This window comes from Quercus suber, unplaced genomic scaffold (assembly GCF_002906115.3).
Source record: "Quercus suber isolate HL8 unplaced genomic scaffold, Cork oak 2.0 scaffold_9, whole genome shotgun sequence".
Taxonomy (NCBI): domain Eukaryota; kingdom Viridiplantae; phylum Streptophyta; class Magnoliopsida; order Fagales; family Fagaceae; genus Quercus; species Quercus suber.
In genome coordinates this window covers 1727261-1737276 of record NW_027069475.1, presented here as the reverse complement: position 1 = coordinate 1737276, position 10016 = coordinate 1727261, and the positions used below count along the sequence as shown (strand labels likewise).

At 30.4% G+C, this 10016-nt stretch overlaps 1 pseudogene; it reads right to left on the bottom strand.

Annotated features, from left to right (window-relative positions):
• Positions 1-8825: 8825 nt before the first annotated feature.
• Positions 8826-10016, bottom strand: part of LOC136069114 (succinate dehydrogenase [ubiquinone] iron-sulfur subunit 2, mitochondrial-like) — a 2601-nt pseudogene continuing 1410 nt past the window's right edge.

Genomic DNA, 10016 nt, shown 5'->3' with positions numbered 1-10016 from the left:
TACAGAAGCTGAGTATGTTGCAGCAACTGAAGCTGCAAAGGAGATGATTTGGCTATATGGTTTCTTAGATAAATTGGGTAAGAAGTAGGAGACGAGCATTTTACACAGTGACAGTCAGAGTGCAATTTTTCTTGCTAAAAATTCAGCTTTTCATTCAAAGTCGAAACATATACAGACAAAATACCACTTTATCCTGTACCTTGTTGAAGATAAGTTGGTAATACTTAAGAAGATATGTGGATTGATGTACATGAAATTTATATAATAAAATACTCTTATATTTGCATTTTTGGCCATACTTTTAAGCTTTCTTATGACTGATTATAAAGAATCCTTGTTTCATAGGAGATAAAGGCTTTCCATGATAAAGGAAATTAATGAAAGGGAAGGAATAGAAAAATCATTGAAGAAGCAATTCACGTGGAAGTTAAATGCTGCAAGATGAGCCCAAAGTCAAGCCAAACCTTGAAGAGATCCAGTGAAGTAAAGAAAAAGAAAAAAGAAGAATGAAAGAAAGCCCAATCCAGGCGTGATGTGAAGAAAGAATAAAAGAAAAGAAAGATTGAAAGTGAAGTGAAGCCCAATTCTAATGTCCTGGACGTGTGGCCTACAACTAATAATAAATAAAGTCCTTGTCCGACTTGTACTAGGAATGTGTCAGGCGGCTTCTCTCTTTTAAGTGGTATAGGTCGGTCTTTGTATGATACATAAATATGAGCAAAACAGAAAAATAGAAAGACAGCTAGGGCTGGAGCGCAGAGCAGAACATAGATTCTTTTATGGCTTTTCTCTAGCACTCGATTATTTCTTTTTCTATTTTATTTGTCTAGTTAAATATTTAATATTTTATTTTTGTATTTTCTTTTAATTACTATGAGTAGCTAAATTTATAATTAGGGTTGAGGACGAAACCTTGTTAAGTATTATCAGTAACATTTATGTGATTTGATTTTTTCCACAATAGTTGTTCTCTAATGATTTAAATTGTTCTTACTTCATATCAATTGACTAAAATGATATTCTAAATATGAGTTCAATTATATTTTTCTCATGATTTAGGATTTGTCTTAATTAATTAAATGCTTGGTTTAATAATTCTTGATTATAAAATTGGATATCATTTGTGATTTGTCTGTCAATAGATACAAGTTATGATTTAATTTTTAGAATTGGATATATCTTGTGATTTGTTTGGCTACAGATACAATTGATGATTTAGTTTTATACTTAAGAAGTGAAGAAGAACATACTTTTGATTTTTAAAATAAGGATTTTAATGAGGATATTTTCCATGATAGCAAGATTGATTTCTAGATTATCATGTAGTGAGTTGGAAAAAATTAATGATCATAAATATATGCTAATATGACTTACAAGGCGGATTCCAAAACCTTAATTCCTTTCCCTTGATTGTTTACATCATTTTATTGCTTTATATCTTTTGCTCAGTTTAACTATTGCTTAATTTTATTATTTTCTTAGTTTATTTAATTTCAAAACAACCAATTTTTATTAAACTAGATTAGGATTAATTTGGTTAAGATTTGATTTAATTTTTTTACGTTCTTTCAAGTTCCTGTGAGTTCGACCTCGTTCTTGTCAAACTATACTTTGGTACGGTTCGTACACTTGCGAGTATTTTAAAATTTCACAACATGGATCTAAGAACCCGACAGACATGTTGACTAAGGGTGTCACTATTGAGAAGCTGAAACTGTGTGTAGCTTTAGTTGGCCTTTTAGCTTGATGACAAGAGGATGAGTTGCAGGGATGAGGGATTGCTTTTGGAGGATAGCAGCTGATGTTGGTGATTGAACTAGTCTCCAAGTGGGAGATTTGTTGGGCCTTGTGGAACCTAGTTAATGTTTAAATTTTTGGACCCATTTTGTAGCCTATTGTACTCCTGTGCGCAGGATAAAAAAGCCGCTTTTGTGATTAAGGTTTGTGACTGTTGTTGTGTTTTTAGAGAGAGAGAAAAACATTGTAGCCACACTTTGTATTTTTCTCTGATACTAGTGAAATCCCTGTAACTCTGTGGACGTAGGCAAATTGTCAAATCACGTAAATACTGTCTTGTGTGAATGATTGTTTTCTTTGACGTGTGTTTTCTCTATTTTTTTGGTTTCTCACAAGTTGGAATTTCGATTTGAATTCCCAACACTCAGTACCATTGAATTTCTCTGGCTTTTCTCCATGATTAACAGGAACGGTAATAGGGGCAGCAACAGTCACAATCTCATTTGACATTTTTGTCAAAATAAAAGTCCATCAAATTGAATTCTCAAAATCCAACTGAAGCATTGTTTTTTATATTACACAAAAACCAATATATATATATATATATATATAGACACGACACTGCATTCAAGTATCACTTTAAAGCACAAATCATATAAATACTAGTTAGGGCAACACGTGCAAAGCACACGTGCTTGTCGTGGGAAAAAAGTACTGTAGTAATTAAGGTCAATTCTAAATTTTATTTGTATTACAAAACAAATATATAAATCATTTGATTTTTAAAGTATATAGAGATTTACATTAATCAAAAGAGACATTAATTTTAAGAATTTTGATAATTATGTCGTAAAAAGTTAATTTCATTCGTTTAAGAATTTTGATCAACCACAAAATTAGGGTAGCTATTTAACATATAAATATTTATTTAATTATAATAGTTTTTTAGTACCTACTTGCTAAAGACAATATATTTATTCTCTAAAACTTTCTAAGAATGATAATGAATATCATCATCTTCTAATAATAAATAACTGAGTTTTGCTAAGAATTTAAAAAAAAAAAAAAAAAAAAAAAAATACAAGAGAATCTAGTCTGCAAACTGAGAAAGAGCTTGTATGGCCTAAAACAAGCTCCTAGACAGTGGTACAAGAAATTTGACAGTTTTATGCATAGAATTGGGGTCAAGAGATGTGAAGCTAATCACTGTTGCTATGTTAAGTTTTTTGACTATTGTATGTGGATGATATGCTTATTGCAGGGTCTTGCATTGAGGAGATTAATAATCTGAAGAAGCAATTGTCAAAACAATTTGCAATGAAGGATTTGGGAGCTGCAAAGCAAATTCTTGGTATGAGAATCATTAGAGACAAAGCTAATGGTACATTGAAACTTTCACAGTCAGAGTATCTAAAAAAAGTTCTCAGCAGGTTCAACATGAATGGAGCTAAACTAGTGAGCACACCCTTGGGTAGTCATTTCAAATTAAGCAAAGAATAGTAACCGAAGATAGAAGAAGAAAGAGACCATATGAGCAAGGTGCCCTATGCCTCAGCTATTGGCAGCTTGATGTATGCTATGGTGTGTACAAGGTCAGACATTGCACATGTGGTGGGAGTTGTGAGCAGATTCATGAGTAGGCCTGGAAAGCAGCATCGGAAGGTAGTCAAGTAGATTCTGAGATATCTGAAGGGTTCATCAGATACATGTCTTTGCTGCACAGGTGCAAGTTTGAAACTGCAGGGTTGTATATGCTGATTTTGTTGGCGATATTGATAGTAGAAAGAGTACTACTAGGTTTGTATTTACTTTGGGTGGTACAGCTATATTGTGGGCTTCAAATCTGCAAAAGATTGTTACTTTGTCTACTACAGAAGCTGAGTATGTTGCAGCAATTGAAGCTGGAAAGGAGATGATTTGGCTACATGGTTTCTTAGATAAATTGGGTAAGAAGTAGGAGATGAGCATTTTACACAGTGACAGTCAGAGTGCAATTTTTCTTGCTAAAAATTCAGCTTTTCATTCAAAGTCGAAACATATACAGACAAAATACCACTTTATCCTGTACCTTGTTGAAGATAAGTTGGTAATACTTAAGAAGATATGTGGATTGATGTACATGAAATTCATATAATAAAATACTCTTATATTTGCATTTTTGGCCATACTTTTAAGCTTTCTTGTGACTGATTATAAAGAATCCTTGTTTTATAGGAGATAAAGGCTTTCCATGATAAAGGGAATTAATGAAAGAGAAGGAATAGAAAAAATCATTGAAGAAGCAATTCACGTGAAAGTTAAATGCTGCAAGATGAGCCCAAAGTCAAGCCGAACCTTGAAGAGATCCAGTGAAGTAAAGAAAAAGAAAAGAGAAGAATGAAAGAAAGCCCAATCCAGGCGTGATGTGAAGAAAGAATAAAAGAAAAGAAAGATTGAAAGTGAAGTGAAGCCCAATTCTAATGTCCTGGACGTGTGGACTACAACTAATAATAAATAAAGTCCTTGTTCGACTTGTACTAGGAATGTGTCAGGCGGCTTCTCTCTTTTAAGTGGTATAGGTCGGTCTTTGTGTGATACATAAATATGAGCAAAACAGAAAAATAGAAAGACGGCTAGGGCTGGAGGGAAGAGCAGAACATAGATTCTTTTATGGCTTTTCTCTCGCACTTGATTATTATTTTTTTTTTATTTGTCTAGTTAAATATTTAGTATTTTATTTTTGTATTTTCTTTCAATTACTATGAGTAACTAAATTTATAATTAGGGTTGAGGATGAAACCTTATTAAGTATTATCAGTAACATTTATGTGATTTGATTTTTCCCACAATAGTTGTTCTTTAATGATTTAAATTGTTCTTACTTCATATCAATTGACTAAAATGATATTCTAGATATGAGTTCAATCATATTTTTCTCATGATTTATGATTTGTGTTAATTAATTAAATGCTTGATTTATTAATTCTTGATTATAAAATTGGATATCATTTGTGATTTGTCTGTCAATGGATACAAGTTATGATTTAATTTTTAGAATTGGATATATCTTGTGATTTGTTTGGCTACAGATACAATTGATGATTTAGTTTTATACTTAAGAAGCGAAGAAGAACATACTTTTGATTTTTAAAATAAGGATTTTAATGAGGATATTTTCCATGATAGCAAGATTGATTTTTAGATTATCATGTAGTGAGTTGGAAAAAATTAATGATCATAAATATATGCTAATATGACTTACAAGGCGGATTCCAAAACCTTAATTCCTTTCTCTTGATTGTTTACATCATTTTATTGCTTTATATCTTTTGCTCAGTTTAACTATTGCTTAATTTTATTATTTTCTTAGTTTATTTAATTTCAAAACAACCAATTTTTATTAAACTAGATTATGATTAATTTGGTTAAGATTTGATTTAATTTTTTTACGTTCATTCAAGTTCCTGTGAGTTCGACCTCGTTCTTGTCAAACTATACTTCGGTACGGTTCGTACACTTGCGAGTATTTTAAAATTTCACAACATGGATCTAAGAACTCGACAGACATGTTGACTAAGGGTGTCACTATTGAGAAGCTGAAACTGTGTGCAGTTTCAGTTGGCCTTTTAACTTGATGACAAGAGGATGAGTTGCAGGGATGAGGGATTGCTTTTGGAGGATAGCAGCTGATGTTGGTGATTGAGCTAGTCTCCAAGTGGGAGATTTGTTGGGCTTTGTGGAACCTAGTTAATGTTTAAATTTTTGGACCCATTTTGTAGCCTATTGTACTCCTGTGCGCAGGATAAAAAAGCCGCTTTTGTGATTAAGGTTTGTGACTGTTGTTGTGTTTTTAGAGAGAAAGAAAAATATTGTAGCCACACTTTGTATTTTTCTCTGATACTAATGAAATCCCTGTAACTCTGTGGACGTAAGTAAATTGTCAAACCATGTAAATACTGTCTTGTGTGAATGATTGTTTTCTTTGACGTGTGTTTTCTCTATTTTTTTGATTTCTCACAAGTTGGAATTTCGATTTGAATTCCCAACACTCACTACCATTGAATTTCTCTGGCTTTTCTCCATGATTAACAGGAACGGTAATAGGGGCAGCAATAGTCACAATCTCATTTGACATTTTTGTCAAAATAAAAGTCCATCAAATTGAATTCTCAAAATCCAACTGAAGCATTGTTTTTTGTATTACACAAAAACCAATATATATATATATATATATATAGACACGACACTGCATTCAAGTATCACTTTAAAGCACAAATCATATAAATACTAGTTGGGGCAACACGTGCAAAGCACATGCTTGTCGTAGAAAAAAAGTACTGTAGTAATTAAGGTTAATTTTAAATTTTATTTGTATTACAAAACAAATATATGAATCATTTGATTTTTAAAGTATATAGAGATTTACATTAATCAAAAGAGACATTAATTTTAAGAATTTTGATAATTATGTCGTAAAAAGTTAATTTCATTCGTTTAAGAATTTTGATCAACCAAAAAATTAGGGTAGCTATTTAACATATAAATATTTATTTAATTATAATAGTTTTTTAGTACCTACTTGCTAAAGACAATATATCTATTCTCTAAAACTTTCTAAGAATGATAATGAATATCATCATCTTCTAATAATAAATAACTGAGTTTTGCTAAGAATAAAAAAAAAAAAAAAAAAAAAAAAAAAANTTACTTAGAATGGTTAAATGGTGCATAAAGAAAAAAAAAATACAAAATACAAAAATTCAACCTAATAAAACTATATTTGAAACAGTGAATTTTGGCTCAACAAAAATTGACTAATAAAAAAAAAAATTCTAGAAATATAAAGAATGACACAACATTTTCATAATACCTTTATAACTTTGTCATATTTTACTTTGACTTGTAAAGAATTGATACTTTAGCAGTTGTGAAAATATTGTGACAACAACAAAATGTCTTAACATTTTCACACAAAAAAAATGTTATGCCATGACATTTCACAACAAATTATAAATAGTAGTTACTAAAGTTCTTATTGGGGGCAAAAAAGTAGTTTCATTGTAATTAAATATTATAACCAATAAAAACAATTACCATATTGATATGTTGTGAAAATATTTAGACAAACCAAAAATAATATACAAATATACTACAACTTTAGCATTCACAAAAAAAAAATAAAAAAAAAATAAAAAAAAAATAAAAAAAAAGAAAAAAAGTCTAGCAAAACAGTGAAAGTTAAACAAACCAAAATACTGTAATGAAATTACTGTAACTTTCTCATTCTCTCTTTTATATATATATATATATATATATAAACACACAATGCACTTACAATATAAAATTATATTGTACACACATAAAAATTGGTAAATTATACACATTTGCAAAATTTATACATTTTTTTTTCGCAAATTATAGAATATTGCTACTTTTTATGTGTATACAATGTAAGCTTACATTACAAGTAGAAAGAAACATATAAAATCCTTTAAAAGAAAGAAAAAAAAAAAAAGGTCAAACCAAGTTCACAAAAAAAAAAAAAAGAAAAAGCTAGTCACTAAACCAAAAATACTGTCATAATACTATCATGAGCTTATTCGCTCTATATATATATATAAAAAGAGCACAAGTCGAAGACTAAAAAAAAGAAAAAAAAAAAAAGAGCGATGAACAGTCCATATTGAACAAATCAAAAGTACGGTAACTTTTACACATTCATCCAACATCCAACAAGTGTCACAACATTTTCACAAAACATTCATTTTCAGTTGTGGTTAGTCACCGTTTCATATTTTATTATTTATTTTGATTTATAAGAAATTGACACGTCAATAATTGTGAAAATATTGTAAAATTTGTTGTGTTAATATAACGATATGTATGCGGGTTCTTATAAATATTTAATAAAAAGTACAAACGCAAGACCCAAAAAAAAAAAAAACACTGTAGCTACGGTGCCACTTGAACAAACTAAAGTGACAATATAGTAACTATTCAAAATTTGGAGGAAAAAAATTGCTTGCTATACCAAAAGGGATACTGTAGAGGCATTGCCTCATCTTATATAGTTAGTAAAAAAAAGAGCACATAGAAAAAAAAATACATATTAAACAAACTAAAAATACTGTAGTTTTTCACATAAAAAAAAATACTGTAGTTTTTACCCAATCACTTAACAAATGTCATAATATTTTTACAAAATATTTATTTTCAGTTATAATTTTTCACGTTTTATATTTTATTATTTTATTTTGATGTATAAAAAAATTAATACCTTAATAATTGTGAAAATATTGTAAAATTTATTATATTTCTACATGGATATATATAAAAGAAAAAAAAAATACCGATGGTAGACTTAAAAAACAAACCCAAAAATAAAAAACTCTAGTGCTCTGTAGCTACTAGCTACAGTACCGCTGGTACTTATGCTACGGTTTAAAACTTAAAATAAAAAGATAAAAACAAAGTAGCTCACTGAACCAAAATGATACTGTAGAGTCCATTGCTTCTTTTTATACAGTTAATAATAGTAAGCCATCTACTACTATCTGTGTAATGTCAGAATATACAAAGGATTCGATAGTAAAAAGTATTCTACACAGGAACCAAGGAAATACAATCAAAATGAATCTGCACTAAAAACAAATCAACAACTGACAATCACTTTTGTAGATTAGACAATACATAGCCAACACAGAAAAAGATATTCCAGAGCCACGTGAATCACTAAGGTCATAAGCATATATAATATATAATATTGTATCCAACAAATATTTAAAATACCGGATTGCAAACACAATTCGTACAGTGATTGAACAAATGAAACCAATCCCCAGCCAAACAATAATTCAAATTTCACAAATATCTTAAGAGTATTCGCATCAGTTCTTATAAATTTTATGTTTATTTTACATAAAAAATTTACTTTTTATATTTTACACGTCCACTTTTACAATACACCCACATTATTTTATTTATTTTTTATATTTATTCAATAAAATATTCACTATTTTACAATTTTTTATTATTACTCCATCACTGCCCATCTCTCTCACAAACCCACAGCTACCATCATCACCGTCCAGCCACCATCACCACCATCATCAACAACCAAAAGTCTTTAACCCACACAAATCAACCAAAATCAACATCAGATCAACAGCCACCATCATCACCGCCCAGCCACCATCACCACCATCATCAGAAACCAAAAGCCACTAACCCACACAGATCAACCAAAATCAAAGAAAAAACAACATCAAATCAACCCCGATCTCCACTAAAATCAAAGAAAAAATCATTGATCGATCATCGCCGGCATCGATCATCGAGACCTCGCCACGCTCATCGACCATCGATCATCGCCGCCATCGATCATCACAGCCATCGATCATCGCCGCCACGTTGTAACCCATAGCGCCGATCTCACCACGCTGTGTACTCTGGTGGCATGCTTTGAACGAGAGAGTGAGAGATGTGAGATAGGTTGAGAGAACTAAGAATGAAAAGATTGTGGAGAGAAAGAGAGGGCAGCGTCTGAGATAGAGAGGGAGTTGAGTGTCAGTGAGAGAGAGAGAGAAAAAAAACTATTAAAAAAATAAATACATGAGCTACAGTACTCGTGTAAATTTACACGGGTACTGTAGCTCGTTTATAGTTTTACACAGGTTTAAATGATTTTAAAAGAACAAATGTAAAGAGTTTTTTAGTTCAAAATGTGTAAAAGTGGTGCAAATATATATTTGGCGAAAAGCACATTTTAGTCCCTACATTTTTAGGCGATTTCTATTTTAGTCCCTAAATTTTATTTTTACCGCTTTTAGTCCCTATCCTGAAAAACGGTTCCGTTTTGGTCCTTGCCGTTACATCAGAAACGGATATTGCTGACGTGACAAACGGCAATAATAAATAATATTTGTTTAATGTCCACGTGGCCTAATTAATAATAAAAAAATATTTTTTGACATTAAAAAATGCCACGTCAGCATATAAATTAAAAAAAATAATTTATTAAATTTAACTAAATAAAAAAAATTAAAAACAGAATAAAAAATTAAAAATTTTATGAATTGAGATCTAAGTTGATCTGATGTTGATTTTGGTTGATTTGTGTGGGTTAATGGCTTTTAGTTGCTGATGATGGTGGTGAGGTGGCTGGACGGTGATGATGGTGGCTGTGGGTCTGTAGAGAGAGGGCAGTGAGGGAGTAATAATAAAAATTGTAAAATAGTAAATATTTTATTGAATAAATGTGAAAATAAATAAACTAATGTGGGTATATTGTAATAAACGAA